Source organism: Poecilia reticulata, linkage group LG12 (assembly GCF_000633615.1).
Source record: "Poecilia reticulata strain Guanapo linkage group LG12, Guppy_female_1.0+MT, whole genome shotgun sequence".
NCBI classification, from domain to species: domain Eukaryota; kingdom Metazoa; phylum Chordata; class Actinopteri; order Cyprinodontiformes; family Poeciliidae; genus Poecilia; species Poecilia reticulata.
This window is the reverse complement of record NC_024342.1, coordinates 14,446,822-14,467,286: the sequence shown is the minus strand read 5'-3', so window position 1 is coordinate 14,467,286 and position 20,465 is coordinate 14,446,822. Positions and strand designations below refer to the sequence as shown.

Here is a 20,465-nt window from a genome sequence, read left to right as displayed (position 1 = left end):
CACAGAACTCACCGGAGATTCGCATCAAGAAAACAAATAAATGTAATATCAAAAACAAAGTTCTTCCGGGTCCGGGTACACGGGAATCAAAAATCAACCATCGATGAAACTAATTATTGAAAAATATTGAAAATAAAACAGAGTTTTGTCAATAAAATGACCACAAAACATTTTTTTCCGTTTCTTCTTCTGGTTATTCTAGTCTATATCCTGCAGCATATCAAGGTAGTTTTAGACTACTTGAAACCATTTACTGCCACCTATCGGCAATGTAGTGTATTACAGGCTATAATTTATGTTTGTTAAATTAACACGGGTTACACAGATAATGGCAGCAATGAGTTGGTTAAAGGCTCCAGCCACCCAAGAGACGCAGCCAGACAAAAAAAAGTGCAGAGCTGAGTACTTGCTATGAACCAAAGTACTTTTTGGTTTACTATAGATGTACGATGCTAATGTCATTTTAAATGCTGATATATGAATAAAAAGGTTTATTATTATTATTTTTTTAAATCTTTTTTGCTAAGTCCCTGGTCAATAATAATCAACATTAGTCTATGTCAGTAAAATACATTGTATGTTCATTTACAATTTTAGGAAAGAGTGAGTTTTAGAAGTGACCTTGAGTGTTGTTATTTACCACTAAATTGTTAAGTCCTTTTTTGTACACGTCTTATTTTATCATTTTTTTATGAAAGACAAGAATAGCCTAAAATAATTAGGTTTGATGTGTTTTCCTTAAGATTAAATATTTGCCTTATCAGTCTCTTGAGATAAAGGCATGTTTTATTCAGCTTGAAATATTTGAATCCTTGAGATTGTGAGATGGTGATGATAGGGAAACAGATATTTCTTGTGTTACTCCAAGTTTCATCATTCGGTGTCACTGCTACAATTCATGGGAATAATTTAGATCAATAATGTGATGATCTATGATAGACACTGTGTGATGTAATATTTTTTTAGCTTGAATCAGTTCATTGTCCAAATTTCAAAAGTCAAACCTTTCTGGTTTCTGTCATTGTGAATGAAAATGTTTGCTTTTGTTAAACAGACTTACTGTGATAACCCTTTATGAAAAGAATATATATTTGTTACTATGAGATAATAAAGTAGAATAACTTTCAAAGTATTCTAAGCTTGCTAAAATGATCTAACTCAGTCGAAACAGGATAAAATGTAAAAGCACACAAAAAGAGATGTGAAGAAATTCAGTTTAACTGAAAAAAAGTTTTTTTTTTTGCTTTAAGTGCACTGCAAAAACCAACAAGTTTCCAAAAACTGTAATGTAGGCTATAGTTGGATGTAAGACCAACATAAGATTGTTTTTATCTTACCAAGTTTTTGATCAAACAACCTATACGCTCATATTTCCAAGAGTTTTCTTTTTTTTTATTATTATTTTTATTTTTTAAATCAACAGACAAATTATGATACATTCCTGGTCTTCACCTTTCAGGATGATCTGGTGGTACTTGCTTCACACTCCCTTCTCACTGCTGTCTGGCTCAAGTCCCAGTCAAGCTCATTTCAGACTCTGGACAACTGCTGGCTATGTAATAATTTTTACATATTGCTGTAGTTGCAGACACAGGTCTGTGTAGCTGACCTGTGATGATAATGATATCATTATCATTAATGATGATAATGATACTTTTTTTTTATCATGATGATATTATCATTATCATCACGATAATGATGATAATGACCATTATCATCATTAGTGATAATGATGATGATCATTATCAATGATGATAATTAATGATAATTATGATCATTAATTACAATGATGATAATTATTATCATCATTAAATGAAAAAATGTTATTCAATTCCTCAGATTGTATGTAATAAATACATGTAAGGACATTGTGATTATGATAAGTTTTTAAACCTTAGCATTTGCTAAGTTCACAGATGCTAATCATTTTCTGTGGATGTTAGAATCAAGTTAGTAGACAATCTTTTGTACCATTTCTTTAAAATGGTTATATCTTTCTCCTTTAGTCTACTATTCACCAGTGTTTTGTATAAGAGGAGGCAAGTCTTTCAGTGAATTACTATTTATCAGCCTAATTGTACAGAAATGTTCAGGGAGGGCAGAATAATCTTTGTTGGTGATTGTATCTCTGTATCTAATTAAGAAACTATTCTTCTGAGAGTTACATTACTACTGGTAACATTTATCATTAATTACTCTTTAAGTACTAGTGTTATCATAATGACATAGTTATCATGCAATCTGTAGACGAGGAGAAAAATCTGTTATTTTGGGATCAATCCAGAAAAACTTTTAAAAGCGTTTCATTGATTGAAGTCTGCTTAGAAAAGTAATTTTCTGTCAAGATAGCAAAAATAATAACCTATTGTGTTTAGAAAAGAAGCATGAGCATGTAAAAAAAACCCTAAACACTTGTTTTAGTCATCACTATGTCAAAAAGTTTTGTTATATACAGTATATATGCCGTGTTTTTTTCCAATATGAAAAAATATGGGTTTATGCAAGAAAGTGTGGTTGCATCATGTGGAAATGATTTATTTACAATCAAAACTTTGGACTTAACTTGACAGAATCATATTAAAGCAGTTTTTTCATAGCTGGTACAGCCATATAACATTTAATTTCAGTTTTATATTTGTAGTCTAGATGGAAAATGTTTCTTCTCCTTATTTGTCATATTGCTTTCATTGTTTTTTGTTGCAGGCTGGCCTATCAGTCAGTGAAGACTCACTGGGATTTCTCTTGTAAGACTGTCGTGTCGCAGTGCAATAAACAGTAATAGATATAAAGGAGCGGGTTAGGAAGGAGCGGGTGCTCTATTACTCAATCTTATAGACTGCGGGTTGTTTTGGCTGTTGGATAACACTTACTAATATTCCTCAAGAGAGTGAAAAGGAGTTGAGAAGATTGCAAAACTATAAGATGCAAGTTGCAATGAGAAAAAAGAAAGTGGGAGTATATTCCTTCACGAAGATCTGAACTGCAGTGTTAGTGGCAAATAGAGATGTTACATGAAAAAGGAGCTATAGCTTTCACTTTATGCTGCAGCTTAGAAAAAAGTCATGGATCTGCATGGAAATAATTCTAATCACAAGTCCTGTCTGAATATTTTGTTGATGTTTGTTGCTATGAGGCAATACGAGAACATAACGTCACCGTCAGTCTAATTTTAGGTGCATGTCTATAAAACTAGAGATTAGGATAAGCGGGCAGGTAAAAAGAAAACAAACAAAAAAAAACAAACAAAACAACATTCGGAAACAAAACTGTACTGCTGGAAAAAATATGGGTTTATGAGAACAAAGGGAGTAGTGAAGGATAAAGGAAGTGTTGAGGGGAAGGGAAACGGATGAAAGCAGAAGAAATGAAGGATCCACAAACACCTGAGGCCGTTCTTTCTCTTCTTTCTTCTTGAAGTCTGCCCACAGAGCCGCAGAATGGCAGCACAATTTTACTGCAACCCACAACCATCAGTGATAAATATATATATTTGCCTGCCTGGGTCAAATGTTGAAAATGTATATTTTTTTTAAATTACAATGCAGGTAAACACATAATTTTAATTCATCCACTTTAGTGTCTTTACTTCAAAAGCATGCAGGTAAGGTTAATGGGAGACACTAAGTTGAAAACAGAAAATGAATTGATGGCAAATGGATTCAACACAGCATTATATTATCTGACTGTACAGAGCACAAATAAAACTGTACTTCAAATACAAATGGTATAAAGTGGTAAATTAGTTTTAAAGTCTCAAAATGAGCACACCTTACTTTCCAACACTGACATTTTTGGTTGTTTTTAGTTTTGCTAGGTGACTCAAACTGGACACGACAGGATAACACTATTTTAAAAGTTTCTTTTTTGAACCCAATCCTTGTGAAAAAATGTTACATTCACCAATCCATTTTAATTTTTTATGAAAAGACTTGCTTGAAATCAAGAGTTACATAAGTCTTTTTACTCAAGTGAATTATTCAGATACTTCTTCCAGCATGCTTTCTCATCATTAGGTTCATTCCAAAGCTTGAAATTGGTTTTTAAAATATTCACATTTTCCAAGTGTGTACAACAAGCAGCTGTTTTGGGGCGCACACTTGTTTCAGTGGATTGGCAGCTTGGACAACATTAGAGCAAAAATATCATAGAAAGTGATTCATTTTCTTGTATTGTCAGTTTTTCTCTCTCTCGCTCAAGAAAGAAAATATTAAAGGTCAGGTAATAGTGCACAAAAAACTGTCTTTCTCTCAGGCTCTGTGTCCAACCACTGTGACTGTTTTACTGCACGTTAAAGCAATGAAGAAAAGTTTACAATAATCTTTGTCATATTGGTCAAGAATTAAATATTCAACTGTATAATGTACATATATGTAGTTCTAGACAAATATTTACAAAAACACTGAACCTCTTTTTTCTCACTGTAAAATACTGACCTTGTTTGTTCTTAAACCACTTTGTACATAATTTGCTTGTATGTTATGTCCATTTGGAAGACCCATTTTTGACCAACCGATAAGGATGAAGTCTTAAGATGTCACTGTAATATTTTTCATGTAATGGTCTTCACTTATGTCATCTTTTCTGTGAAATGCAGCAGTCTCAATCTGATGTGGCATTAGTTATATTTGATTCTATGATCGCCACTTGAACACACGATATATTCAGCACTTGTGTCCAACATATAAATGGATGCAATTGGGTTAAATACTTTCAATGTGAACTGTTTTTTTTTTTTTAGAACAATTAGACACAAAATATATCAATAAAGAATTTCTTAGTCATTATCTACACCTACTAACGAACTGAGTTAGCATTACCGCAGTTAGAAAAATGTCTGTTTGAACCTGTAGCTCAAGAAATAGTGAACATAACAACACTAAGGACAAGGAAAAGGACAAACGTAATGTAACTATATACCTCTAGGAATTTGTTGTGGCTGAGATTCTTTGCTACATCAGCACACAGGATTGTTTTTCCCTCTACTATTCTGTAGCTGTTCATCACAAATTGTTGACAGCCAGAAGGCAGTTTTTCCAGGTAAGCTACTATTAAATAAATACTGATCAGCATTGTGACGGTTATGAATATGAAATAAACGATAAATACCAGACTTAGAGGTCAAAACGTTAGCTTCAGTCGTTTCGGATGATGACCGGCGTTGAAGCTGTAAGCTGCTCTTAAGGAGCCGAAGAGGAAAAACAACCCTGTCAGCTTCTTTCTCTCTGAAGTCTTTGTGGGATTTCCAGGAGGGAATGTCACTGAATCTGGATCAAAGAACCACTGCAGCATTATGATCCTTTTTTAAATTGCTTTAGAATAAACTATGACTTCCTGTGAGTCATTACCAGCTAGCAGTCAAAAGGGAGAGTATTGGAGAGTATGCGTTATTGGAATTTGCTTTTAAGCTTAATGGACCTAAATAATTAAAGATATATAAAATTAAAATGACTTGAATGGGTTTACGTGCTCCTTTAATTTCTAATTTTTGAAACTGCACTTCATATTAGTTCCTATCCACTAAGCCAGTGATGTAGTGAAGTTTATGACTTGCGAGGCAATAAGTCCTCTGGAGTCCGATGAGCAAATATAACTGAAGACAGAAGCTTGCATTTCAATCAGGAGCTTAATTGAAAGATTGAGTTTGTTTTATCTATGCTTTATTCAATTCCATACAGCAACATGATAGCATGGGAAAAAATGCATACCAAATTGGCTGTTTAAAAGTTAAATGCTTTTTAATTTAGCTGATGTACAGGAAGTCAACATGCCTATCTTTATCCACAAATACAGTATCTCTGCCGCCCTGTTGCAAAAATCGCCTCTCTCTGCTCCAGTCTGTTTGTTTTTAATAAGATTTCAACTTGATCAAAATTTGAACCATTTTATCACTTGCCTGTGCTGAGAAAACATCTTCATTTTTATTTATCAAACCTTCAGACTTTTAACTTAAAACATACATTTTTACATTGTTTTAGAATGTGTAAAGTGTGTTGATACTTCAACAGTAAAGCATTTCGACCAGTCTAGTTCCTATGGTTTTGTGAGTATGGGGAATAACATCTCTGGATGGTTTTTGCATCCACAGATGAAGAGACAATGGAACAGTGTAAATTTAACACAGCATTTTAGAAAAAAAAAAAATACTACCAGTCAGTTGTGATGATCTGTGGCAGCTTTGCTGCTTGAGCGAAATAACATGAAGGAGAATCATCTTAAGTACAGGTGAACTTGTACTGTAAAGCAGGACAATGTTTGAAGTTTGCTGAAAAAATAAAATATAATAAAATGAAGTAAAATCAATAAAAAAAATTTAATACCATATAAAATGGTGCTAAAAAAATAGACACTATTCCATAAAAGACCTAATGGGACTCAATCTGAACTTGAAGCAAAAAAAAAGAAGTGAGTTTTCAAGCAGGTTTTAAAAGACTGTAGGGACTCCGCAGTACAAATATCATGTCACCATGTTGCTCCAGAGTCTTGGGACTGCCACTGCGAATCCCTGATCCCCTCCATTCTTCAATTTTGACCTGGACTGCACTAAAAGCACCAGATGCATCTGGAGACACTCTCATATTTTCAAGTCAAGCACTGTGTTACCTATTGTATATTGTGTTTAGCAACAGAATAACTTTTGATTTCTCCAGACTCGGAGTAAGAAAAGACTATTTTTCCTCTTAGCAGACACATTTACAATGTGCAATCATTCCTTTCAAAACAGGCTGAAGCTTTAATTACATGGTAATTTATGCCAATGCTTAAATTAATGTTGTTCTGAACCGATTTGAGTCTTAATATTTCTCTACCATGACATATTTCATGTATAAATGTGATATTTTGTCACGTTGAAGTTTTGTTCCCCTGATTCTTTGTTAAAAGCGTTTCATTTTAAGAACCGCTAACCTAGAGCTGTCTTCCACTACGACACACGTGCCGATTTGATGGGCTCTTGCTGACGTGACATTGAACTCCAGGAGAAGGACGCTTTTTCTTGCTGACAAGCTGGAATCCTGTTGAGCTCGAACAAGAATGTGCCGTGTTGGGCCTGCCTGATTAGCTGCTGTTGCACTATCGTTTGATGAAACTGTTTTTATACTTTGTTCCTGCCATCCATGGGAAAAAAAGATGTGCTTTTCATTCCTGTTCCAATTCGTATCAGCCCAAGCACTGCCTCCACCCACAATACCTGTGCTTAAAGAGCTATAAAACTGTGACTATACTTCTGTGAAATGATCCCCAGGGCTGACGAAAACGACATGATGCCAATATTTACCAGACTCAAGAGATGGTGCAGAACATACTGGAACAAGCTGCCAGCGTTCCACTCCTGGACGAGACAGTTTCAAGTCTTCTGCTTTTGATAATAATTCATTGTTCAATGAAAAAAAGAGAGAACAGTTCACGTAAGATTAATAGTTAGCTTGCTTCATTAATGGAGAAATGGCTTTATATCGCAATAATATATAGTAGCTACGCCACAATATTCACATTAAGGACATAATCGCTCTTTGAGCCATTACCTCTGTGTAAAAGAGAAAAGACAACTTTTTATATGCTGTAAAATAGATTTTCCAGTGACTCATAAATTCCCGTATAAAACCGAGCAGTAAACGTTTATGCTGTTGTGACAAAGGATGAACTAAGAGAAAAGGAACTGCAGGATGTCTGAAACTGTCTTCTGTCAACAGGCTGCTAAAAAGCACCAACTTGAACTGGTGGAAATTCCATTAATTTACTCAAGATGTTTGAGACTTTAATAACATCCACAAATAAGCAGACACGAACATTTTCCTAATGAGGAGCTTCAAAATTCAAATTAGTATGCAAATATGAACAGCAGACTACTTATTAAGCAAACAGAAATGACCTGTGTGTCTCAGACAATCATGCGACATCCATTCCCAATTTTGTCTCAACGACACTTTGTGCAAAGCTTCTTTACATTTAAATACGTCAAGACGACGTAGTTTGTTTTTAAAATCAAGCTTCGAAAAATTAAGTAAGTATTTCTTAAAGGCCAACTAAAGAGAAGTTAAAAAACAATCACAATAGGATCTTATTATTTTGGCTTTGTCTTAACTATGTTATTTTTAATCTGCACCAAACAGAGAGTCTGTATATCTGTCAGTATACTCGACCCCATCTAAACTGCTTCCTCTTATTGGATTTCAACCATAAATAATTGATGACTTTGCACCTCCCCCATCTGCCTCAGCCGCTCTCTTGTTGTCACCCCCCTTTCCGTCAGCGTTGGCGAAGGACACTCAAGGTGGAACAATGTGATTTCACGTGCATTTTTTTATGTATGCAAGTGTGTTTGTGTGTTGGTGTGTGTGTGTGTGTGTGTGTGGGCATAAACCGTGACCCAGAGTGCTGCGTTCAAAGTGCAGCGAGCATCCAGGTCTCTGCCAGAAAACTGATGGAGAAGAATAAAAGAAGCAGAGAGAAAGTCATGAAAACAAAATGCACTGTGAAGGGCAATAAAACAGGGAGCAGAGAACAAAAAAAGATGCTGCAGCTTCATATTATAGGAGATAAATTATTTATCATTTGCAAAAAAAAAAAAAGTGGGTGCAGAAAAACTGGCCTCTTGTGCACCTTTACAGAAATATGCAGGTTTCTTGGCTTTTTATTTTCTTTCAAATTCGAGACTTCACACTGACAAGATTCCCACTGTAGATTTGCTCACATCATCGAATATGCAGATAGAAAAACATTAACAGAGAATTATGCAAATGTGCATTGCCGCCTTCTGACACATTTCATGAATTTCAAAACGGGGACAGAGCACATAATTTAACTCTCCCAGCGCTGCCTCGTGGCATGATTACTGTTCGTTTGACGTTAGAAAAAAAACATTCAAAGATGCACCGGAAGGTGAAAGAAATCAATAAACTGAATCTTGTCAATATTAGCCAGTCAGAGAGAAGAAGGAGTAAATAAAAGTTCTTGTATATTCTTTTTTGATATATTCACTATGCAACGAGTCACAAACTGTGGCCCAGTTTCTTGGTTCGACAAATTTCAAGCTAAAAAAATAAAGGATCCCTACTCTAATGGCAACAAAAATGTACAAAGTACTATATCAATCATGAAATTATATCAGTAGTTACAGTGACAACATAAAAAATATTAGCTTCCTTACATGTTTCTCGCTTTTGTCTCATCAAAATGTTTGAAACATACATCAGACAACGATAGATACAGTGAGTTCAATAAACAACTTTCAGATGAGGATTATGTTATGTCTGTTTGTATAGGTAAAAAAAAAAGTTTTTGGACAGCTGAGTTCAATTTTACAAGCCACACCCTGGCCTGATTAGTGCCAGACATGTAGATTCAAGAAACTGCCTAAAAGAACAAAAATGAAGTCAGCTTAAAGTGCACACAAAGCAACACATCATGACTACATCTAAAAAAAAATTAAAAAAAATTCAAAAGCAGATTAAAAACTTAATAACATCAGTCAGTTGGTCAGAGAAGGTTAGAGAGCCAGTTCTTACTCTTTGTGATTCCTGCTACAGAGAGCCAGAACTCATGGAACCTGCAAACCAAAATGAAAAAGCACACAAGGTGTTCTTTCAGGCGGTCAGAAGAGAACATTAAAACACATCTAGAACGCACCAGGGATTCCTTGCATTAGTGAAGTGCTCATGATTCATCAAATAATGTTGGCCGAAACTATTGATTACCAAAAACAACACAAAGGTGCGTCTCATGTCTCCCAAAAACACCTTTTGGCATGCACCTAGACTTTGGGAAGATGATGTGTGGACTGACAGGCAAACAACCAGAGTGCTGCACAGCAAGGACAATAAAATAATTAACATACGTATTAAAAAAACACACTCACACATAAAAGACTAAATGAAAAAAAAAAACATTATTTCAAAAAGGTGGTGAGGCGGCTTTTTGTTACTGCAGGACCTAGCAGTAACAAAAAACCAAGTGTCATGGAATTGGCAAAACACCACCTGTCAATCATTCCGGGGGCTTTGTCAGCAACTGACCAATCAGAGGTCGCAATTTGAAGGACACACCCCTTGTCTGGGCGAAATGAACGCCATTAGCATTACCGGGGTTCGTCATTGCTAACGCGCTGCAGTCATAGATTTTGAGGAAAAGAATAGGAAATCATTGTCCAACGTTGTCAGTGGGTAATATTCAATTCCCACAAGCATTACCCAGAGCGTGTAGAGGGCGGAATACAATTCATTACATTTCCAAAACCCAAACGGAGTCTGGAATAATGCAGGAAATGAATCAAGGCCTGCAGCCGACCTCATGTCCAGTTGAATGAAACTGTGATCCAGGGCAACAACCACATGTTCGTCTGCAGGAAGGTAACAGGTAGTAAACATCCAATTTTTACGGCAAATTTTCACAAGCCAGCTTTTATTTAAGTCATTACTCACCTGCTTTGCACGTGCAAAATGCGTTCACGCTCCCATCCAACCATAGGCGTAAATTCCGGGGGGGTCTGCCCCCCCCCCCCCCCAATCTTGGAAAAATCTAGAATGGTCCCCCCCAAAGAAATTATGAAAGAAACCCTTGTATTTCACAATATCAATATAAAAAATCAATAGAAACAAAGAACCAAGTAAATCTGCCGTTCATCTAAGAAAAAAATAATATTTTTTTAGGTCCCCCCCCCACTATTGTTAGAACAATGGTTCAGTCCAAAGTGTAGGAGGAACTACAGCTGCGCTGCTGAAGACACAGGCTACGTTAGGCTAAGTGAGGAGCTAGCTGTTAGCTGTGGCTCTGCAGCTCTAACAAAAAACTCTCCAGTAAGTAAATACCTAAAGCAAAAGATATGTAACACGTTTTATTAATTTTCACTGCTCAATAGGAAGAAACACAGTTTGTTATTTCATTACTTTTGGCTGAATGATAATAAACTGCCACCTTATGCCTTGGAAATCAAAACTAACTAAACTGCTGCATTGACTTAGCTCCTTTTTCTGTTGAAGGTAGCCAATATTTCAATTATATTTAGCTCTCTAACTCTTTAACAATTAGAGTTTGAAACTGGAGGGAGCGGCTGAGCATTAACACTAGCCGACAGCTCTGTATGGGAGCCGAGAGCAGAGGGACTACTGCAGCTGACAGTAAAACAAAAATAAAGTGTGCCTTTATTTCTTACATCTTCAACATAGACCCTTTAAAACCACAAAAAAAAAAAAAGAAAAAATCTGAATATTTTTCTAGAAAACTCTGGTGCTGAGCCTTAAGTTTAAATTATGATACTTCCCAAATATTCAATTCCTACATATTTATAGGTTTTAACAGGAAAAAAAGAGAAAAGTTTAAAGCAACTTAAGTTATAATTTAAATAACACATGACTTGAAAACCACTGCAAGAAATCAATATTTATGAGGAATTTTATTAAGTGGAGTTACTTATTAAAACTTGTTTATATATAGAGCCTTATGTTTTTTAAAGGTGTAGCAGAGATTAGATCAGTGACTCTGAACCAGAGTCATATCTAAGCAACATTTGAATCTTAGTTTGACTTCTATGGGTCTCAATAGGTTGTTTACTGAAAAAAACACTTGTTATTCATTGCTACTTGCTAGTCATTTTTGATGGTGCAGCTTGAACAAAAAAATTTAAACCACATTTTACTATAATGTCACAATGACTACAGTGATAGTCAGAGAGAATTAATCAATACACAGATCATTAGTGTTATTAAACTAATCTATGTAAAACACCCATTGACAATTTCAAGTAAAACCTCATGCAATGAAAATCATTTACTGCTACTATGCATTTGAACATGTGTGCAGACCATACACCTGCAATTGTTTGCAAACGAATTGGAAGAAAAATCAAGCCGCCTCTAATGAATCAGAAAGGCATAGACATTGAAAACTTAACATTACCATAGCAGCCTCAAACAAGCTTGCTGTGGCTATGAGAGAAAAGGTGTTGACGATCTTTAGCGGCTCTCAGAGAGTGGGAGTGTTATCCACCTGTAGCTGCTGCGCATCTGCTGGGATCCATGCACCACAAAAACCTGTATGGCATAATTTACATCACTGTTAACTTTTATCACATTTTTTTTCCCAGTGCCTGAATATTTTATCCATGCCTGAAATTCTCTTACTGACTACATTATTAACATGCCGGCGGGAGAAGGAATCTGAGGAAGACATTGAAGCTTCTTATTGACTTGCTACAAATCTGGTCTCCTCTGATTGGCTCAAAACTTGCAGCACTTAGCCAGTCACTGCCCCATTAAACCAAAAACAAAAAAACAAAAAAAAAAAAATTGTACCTGGTACTGCCAACATTAAACGCATATGTTGGATGAAACCACAAATGGAGTGTAGAGTTATGGGAGTTTGCCTAGTTCCTTGTTATACCTTCAATCTGTGCAAATAAATTATCAATATTTTATGATACAGCGGGAAGTGACCTTGACAGGCTTTCTTGTTCAGGTCAAGCTGTAAATTGTGGCCTTGTTATTGTCTCCCTGACTTTATCTTGTTTTCAGTGTTCAGTTCTGATTAGCTCTAATCATACTTGCAAAGACAATAAAAACTCACTGCCTTCTTGTTGCTCTTCATCCTTATTTCTCCTCTTCTCCAGAGTAATTCAGAGAGTGTAGATGCATGCAGGGGAACAGATATGCTTTATCCTATCAAAAGCTTAATAATGGAGAGCTTGAGGTCTTTTTTTGGATTCTGTAAACAGCTTTGTCTGAGAAATGATTAAATTATTGCCATGAAATCATGCATTATTAATATGAGTGGTACGGTATCATCTCTCTTTTTATGTTTCTGTTAAATTTAGCCATTTTCTGCTAAAATAATCCCAGTTAAATTCCGTTCAAAAGTTTGTCATTGATCCCAAATAGAAATTAAATAAGCACATAAAGATACTTAGTGCTTAGATTTTTTTTCAAAAGGAAAAATAAATAAAAACATGGTATGTATTAGAATTTATTTGATCAATCTAGTTTAATATTAAGGAGTCTTCTATTCAAATAATCAATTGTTCTTTACTTTCATATAAAACTAATTAAAATTAGAAGATGACAGGAATGGCTGAAAGTAATCTTTGTTAATCATTACGACTAACAAGCTCCTAATATTTCATCACTTTCAGAGTTAGAGGTCATCTCAAACAACAGTTTTGATAGTCTTGAAGGTTATTTTTTTTAGTATTTATGCTCTTCAATTACAGAAGATGCTATTAATCTGTGATACCGCATGATAAAAAAAAAGTTTAAATCATATTTATTGTGTGATATTGTATTTTAGTAAACATCTATTGGTAAATTAACTATTTGGTTTGTGAACTTATAGAATATAAAGAGAAGAAGAAGGAGCTTAACGCGGGTGCAGTCAGATGTCAAAGAACTGCAACTTCACAAAGCCAAGAAGATCAGGAAAGTGAAACCCTCCATGCTGCTCAAGTGCCAGTAAGAGTTTAATCCCCAGCTGCTCTGGTAGACTTGTTCAGGAGCCAAGACAAAAAAATACAGAACTGAAATGTTTTAATGTAAAGTCAATTTAACATGTAACCAACAAAAGTAAATATGGTGTTTCAACATTTCTAACCTTCCCTTTTAGTCAGTTCAGAACCTTATGGATTTGTGCCATGATAAAGTTTTACCACGACTTGCTTTTTAAAAAAAAAAAAAATAAATTGTTTATCTTATGTGTTCATGTATCACAGAGAACCTTTAATTCATCTACTTTGAGATATCCTGACAGTGTAAGATAAAATCTCTTTCGACTGAAAGTGTTAAAAGCTGTAACACCGTGGGACAGCGGGGCTGCATGTGCGGCGCCTGGTGCAGATGGATCCTCTTAATCTTGCCGGACTGCCAGACTGATTAAGGAGTTAGAGACACAGGACACCCACACACACACACACACACACATACGCACGCACGCACGCACGCACGCACACACACACACACACACACACACACACACACACACTGGAATGGCCTTTTGACTTCTCTGTAGAAGCTAACAGCAGTAAACCAACAGCAGATTGTTGGGTAATTAAGCATATCAGATGTGTCAATGCTTGCTCTCTTTTCATTTAGATGACAGTGACTAAATAATACTCTTTACATTGCCATTGTCACTCTATAAGAACGTCTTTAAGCCACAGTTACTACTGTAGTGGATGGAGGGAGATTTTGGTAAAGAATTGAAAAAACATTTAGCATGAAGATAATTTGTGTAAATTCTGGTCTTTATGTTTGACATAGTTTTTTATAAAATGTATGTGTTGCAGTAATCTATAGCTATATATCCCTTGTTTTTTCTTGGCTTTGTGCAAAATCTTCAAAAATAGTAAGTCTGCTTCAAGCTTGCATCATTCAACAGTTTAATACACTTTAATATATAAGAAAATTCACACTGGATCTACTATTTGAGGGGCAGAAAACGTTGAATATGTGTTTCAGATCTTATTTAATGCATATGGCCACGACTCCATAGAACAGTTGGTGTCAATTGTTCTAAAACAGTAGAATGACTTTTCTACTGTCTTTGGCGCCCCCTGCAGTCTAGAAAACTTAATTACATACTCAGACCAATCTACATAGGTTTTTCATACTTGGCTGCTCACATCAAGTAAACATGTTTTAGAGTTTAAACCTACAATTCGTCATCATTTCAAGATTTTCTTATTTTTCAAACAATAAATAATGTGTTGTTCATGGATCTTAAAATGACTCGCGTCTCATTAGAATCTTATCAAACATTAGTAAAATGTGACCTAACATAGATTCTTATAGTTGATGATGCCATTAATTGTTACAACTCGGGTTCATTAAGCTACAAATATTTAACAATCTTCACAGAAGTGCAGGTGCTTTGTCACCTCTTGCCAGCAGTCAATGTTTAAGGGGAACTGGAAACCAGGGATGCACGAACTCACGCCTAATTCTAGAGTGACCAAATAAGAAAACGTGCATGTTGGGTTGGGGGTTAAACCACTGAGAACATAAAGATCATAAAGACTTCACACAAAGACATTAGCTGGGATTTAAACCCAGGACTTTCTTGCTGCAAGGCAACAGCTTCATCACTGTGCAGGCTGCCATAACAGATAACATTCAATCAAATTAAAGCCCTCACATACATTCAGTTTGGCAACAAACTGTCAGAAATATGGAGAATGTTCTACGAAATAGAAATAAAAAAAAAGGAGATGGAAAGATGAGTTGTGATCTTCTGATAATCTGTAAGAAAAAAATAATCCATCATAATTTAATGTTTAACAAAGGCCTACTTCACTCCGGGGTAATGCCACAATATTTAGTGACTACAGTATTCATGGTTTATCTTTTTTTTGGGTATAATTAGTCCATTCTGAGACAAAGCTTTCTTGTTCTTTGGACTGAAAAGAATTTGATCTATAAAAATACAAAAAATAAAACATTCTTGGAGATCAACCCGATTAGGGTCTTTTAAAATAGAGCAAAGGATACAAAGGTTTTGTGTGTAATGAGGAAAACATGTGTATGTGTGTGCGTGAGTGTGTGTGTGAGACATTTTAACTTCACATTGATGACAAACAAGGATTCAATAATTCAGCTCACATCCTATTGTGTTGGGACAAATAGCATGAATACAACGATGGCTCAATCTGAAACACTGCAGTCATGACCTTTGACTTCATACCAGCTGAGTACATTTCACATTCAGTCTCACAAAGTAAAGGCTTCAGTATGTGTAGTTCAAATAATGTCACCACTTTTGATTAAAATTTTCCATAAAAGCATATATATTAAAAAGAACTCTCTTTTTGCACTGTTGGACAAAGACAGACTTGATTGTCATTCAACTTTAAAATGTACATATTGACTGAAATTTTGTTGCAAGGCTCCAATAATGACAAGTTAATAATTATATATATAAATAAATAATAAAATGCATCAATATAAATGTCCAATAAAAAGATTAATGGGAGTTTAATTGCGTGAGGGATGAGGCTTTTGTGGAATTAGTTTTTTCTGCATTTGAGGCTGCTGAGCCTTTTGCCAGAGGACAGCAGGGATACAAACTCTCTGAATGCTTTTGTATTTTTATCACTAGGGGAAAAATAGTTTTTCTTGATGAAAAGAGACAATTCTTTTCCAACAGCAACAAATTAAAATGCAAGAATGTCTGCTTGTACATTATTGTGACTGTGGTTGTGGCTGATTATGCTGAAGAGGGAAGACAGCGGCAAACTCCAATCATTTTCTAATAAAGACAGTCCTCTGGAAATAATCATATCACATCACATCCGATCATTTTACAAATGAAACACCCGCTGCTTTAAACAAGACATAAATAATACATTGTTGAAGTCAGTTTGGATTATATTTCTAATTCATTAAAGGTGATGTTTCGGAAGCTATGCAGCAGCTAACTTTTAAAAAATGTAATTACTGAAAGTTTGGATGGAATAGCAGAAGAAATGATTACAGTTTTCACCTGAATAATCCCAGCAAATTTTTATATGAACAGAGCATCCCTAGATCCTGACATGTATTGAGATATCACAGAGAATAAGAGAATCCTCACTAAACATCATAATGCATCAATAATGATCTAGAAAGCAACTTGTTTAAGCCTGGTGATGGAATGCTTTTCCTCAGTAGGGGGACAAGGAAGGTGGTCAGTGACAAATCAATGAAGATACTAGATAATCCTGGAAGAAAAATTTATAGGCTGCAAAAGACTTAAGACTAAGACATTCACCCTCCAGCAGCACAATGAACTTAAACATACTGCTAGAGCAACAAAAGAAAGGTTTAGATCAGAATAGGTTTGAGTTAAAATGCCCCCCTTAAAATTTCCAGCGCTAAATCCAAATGAAAATCTGTGGCAAATTCTAAGTTCTGTCGTGGAGAAACTATCGTAAAAATATTAAGTGAACCACTACACTGTGAAAATAAATTTAAAGGACAAGATATAGCACAAAATTGCAGAGCCCTAAGTGCTTTTGATATTGTTTTAATAAGGCTTCAGTGTGTAACTCTGTAGTGTGTATCTGCGATTTTGTGTCAGTGTGACTGATTTTTGTCATCGTATTGGGAAACAGAGACCTGAATTATTGAAGGCTTGTTTTTCATCAAGGTCAAATTAAAGTATCACACACAGGCTCAGGTGCACATGGACACACATATACGCACACGCACACACGCACGCACGCACGCACACACACCGACAGACATCACACAGCCATCAAGCCTGACAAATTACTACTGTGAAAAACAAGGGAGGGACACAAAGGAAAAATGAAACATGTTACTCCTTTAGGGTCTGTATGTGCGTGTGAGCATGTCACTATAACCTATTTCTCTCTTACCTTCATCTCCAGCCTCTGAAGAGCTGAGGTCAGTTGTCACATGCTCTTGTTTCCGTTTGAAGTTTCGGTTTAGCTACACACACTCAAGAAAAAGATTTCGACATCAAACATGAGATCCTGAGATCTTTTTTTGGAATGACAGCAAAAAAAGATCTGCAGACGTGTATTTGTCGACCCTGATTATTGTCTTTCTTGTGTTTCAGAAAAAAGTGCCTTCATTCTGTTGGCTTAATGGGATGTTTGTGAAAGGCAAGTTTGACTTTGTGGAAAAGTTCTGTCTTCATTTTATAAATATATATTTTGCTTGCTTTTAATAATGATCTCTGTTGTGGCCTTTGTTTTGTTATGACATTTGTTTTTCACTAATCAATATGGGCCACCACATTAATGAGTATAGAAAAGTTACTCTTTATCCTTTTATATTAGGGTCATTTTCATTTTAAGTTATGTTTGGTATATACAGCATTTTCATAACAACTGAAGGCAACATAGTTACTTGATTGTGTTATAAAATGGCACTATATGTCTGGAAAATACACAATACAGCCCCTCTGAGTTATATTTCTTCTACTTTTTGACAGCCTGTGACAGAGTTGATGTTGCTCTCCATTATGTAAAAAGTCTTGTAAAGTTTGTCTGATTTGCTCCACAACCCTTTCCTGATTTGACAAGACTTGAATTTTAAAACACTTTAAGTTTTTGAGATTGACCAAAGCTGCTTCACAGTTTTTCATTTTCTAATATCCTTCTTTTGAAGTGTACTTTGACACAAACGCCTCTCAAAGCCCCTTTTTTTTGCCACCAGACCGCATTTCTGTTCAGAATAACTAACCCCAGTTACCGACTGTTTTTTTTTTTATGGATTACTTCAGCATCATAATTTTAGACATGAAAATATTTAACTATTTCATGAAGCTGAAGTTGACATTTAATTTTGCTGACAAAATAACAATTGGCTACAGTTGCACCTATATCACATAAAGGATGATGTCTAAAAGAAAGTGCTGCTGCTGCACGTTTCATTTTCCCATGCTATTTTTAGCTAAAATAAACTGTTTAGGTGTTTCTGATCTGTTGCATGATGCATATCGCACTGATCTACATTTTCACAGTTCAAACTCCTACAACACTGCTGTGGTTCAGTGCTGACAGGAAGGAGAAGGGCATTTTTGCTAAGGCCTCACGCAGATGGTAAACAGGAAGTGAAAGAATATTACTCAGACTGCAGGCTACATATACAAATACACATTGAATTGGTTAGCATAACCTATGTATATGAAACAGCAGAAGTGTTTTAGTTAGATTTTATGAGAACATTTCTAAATTTATTACACAAACTTATAAAACATGCAAACATATGTGCATTGCAAATTGAATAGTGAACATGTTGCACCTCACGTTTCTTTCTTTGTGGTGTCTTAGTACACACAAAGTGAATATTCGCACCTCAACTATGACTCATGTCTAAAAATACCTAACTCTATGGCTTGTTTAACAATTTGATAACTGAGATAATCAAAACTCAATTTTTTTTTGCTTCACAAAGAAATATTAGTTGATCATGTTTTTCTTAGCACAAACCCCCAAAATGTGGTGGATGCTGCTAATTTACTGTAGATATTTTTGTATTTACATTTCTTCTTTGGTATTTTGGTTGATCAGTTTGTCCTTTTTTATTTTCCAACAGTACACTACACAACATGATGACATAGTGAGGTACAATAACTGTAAAAGAAATTGATGAAAATGCAAAGAAAATAACTGACACCTTCAGAAATTCTGGCGAAAGGTCTGGTAAGTTGCAAATGTTGGTCTTGATTTGATTTGCATGTATCTGGGATTAATACCCTTGTGGTCTACTGATCTATGTTGTTGTTTAGCTGTAAAACTGAAAATGAGATTAATCCACCACTGCTATATTTATCTCACACTGAAAGACACAACATTGGGGTAGCATGTAAACAGGTACTAGAGCGATAACCAGGTGACATGTATTTACCATCAATACACGATGTGAACGGTGCCTAAATTTACATTTTCTCCTTTCTAAAACGTTTGCTGACAATTGTGGAATTGAAGTTATTAGAAGAAACACATAAACTGTATGCATTGAGGGAGGATGCTTTGTCAGTCTGTGCCTATGAGGAGGTATTGAGTGTTTAACTTCTGCTGTAGCTTCTCTGTGAATAGCACCACTCCTGTGCTGAACCTGAACTCAACACATAAAATCTGTAAAATAAATATGAGCCTTCCAGGTGTTGTGGTAATTGTTACACATTAAAGAGTTTAGATTTTTTTGGAGCGAGGTTCTGTGTGGTTATAATCAGTTTAACCTGTTTTTGGTGCAATAGTAGACTATACAGTGTGAGCTAATCAGGAAAATTAAAACAACTGACAGGCTCAAACAATGTCATTTCACATGGAAGCATAGATATTTTCCTGAAAAAAAAAGAAGATAATTTTAAAGAATCTCACTGGAAAAATAATCTAAAGTAACTCTTTATGGTCTACAAAAAAATTAGGCATTAGTTTTTGACAAATTTCCTGAAGAAGAAATGTAAGAAATGATGCTGATAATGATTTATCTGCAGCAGAGGCTTTATCACCTCTCATGGTTCTTCTTTTTAGTGCTAACTGAATAAATGGGTGTTAACAGTCAGACGCATTACGTAAGAGATATGTGGCAAGATAGGTTCATAGCCACTTTCTGTTTGGCACAGAATGTCAAGCTCTTTCTATACTTATATCATCTTTGCAGCTAGCTATAACTATACTGCTTTTGGATAGCAACAAAAACTAAAACTCAGTTGTTTTTAAATTCATAAACAGCAACATCTACACCAGTAAATAACTCAGCAATCTACCTGGCCCAGCTTCACTTACCCTTGCGGTATGCAATGATGACATCATCAATGAATTTGGATTTTGCCCCTGTTTTTGTTGTGTTTTTTTCCTCCAATGCAGCAGCTCTTCTGTGTGCAGGTCAGGATCTGGTCATCACAGATTTACCTGGCTGGGCGTTGTGGAAGCAGTACTCCTTGACTTCAGTAGTTGGTTGTCTGTTATTAAGCCGCCCAGTGAAACTAAACTTGGCGTTAAGAGCCCTTGAGCCACTTTACCTGTTGTGAACCTC

The 20,465-nt window shown here is 35.4% G+C and overlaps 1 protein-coding gene and 1 long non-coding RNA gene across 4 annotated transcripts in view; one reads left to right on the top strand and one right to left on the bottom strand.

Annotated features, from left to right (window-relative positions):
* The first annotated feature begins 10,253 nt into the window (after window positions 1-10,253).
* Window positions 10,254-20,465, top strand: part of sh2d3ca (SH2 domain containing 3Ca) — a 67,527-nt gene continuing 57,315 nt past the window's right edge. For 2 of the 3 annotated variants that reach the window (XM_017307999.1, XM_008424007.2), the window contains exons 1-3: window positions 10,262-10,350; window positions 13,318-13,433; window positions 19,020-19,126. The gene's annotated coding sequence lies outside the window, so the exon portion shown is untranslated. Of the gene's footprint in view, window positions 10,351-13,317; window positions 13,434-19,019; window positions 19,127-20,465 lie in introns of all 3 variants that reach the window. The other variant, XM_017307998.1, reaches the window with a different exon arrangement.
* On the bottom strand, window positions 11,404-20,396 carry LOC103473630 (uncharacterized). The gene is made up of 4 exons (XR_535054.2): window positions 20,216-20,396; window positions 19,101-19,212; window positions 17,333-17,405; window positions 11,404-12,023 (listed from the first exon to the last, which is right to left on the bottom strand). It is a non-coding gene; the product is annotated as an uncharacterized LOC103473630 (long non-coding RNA).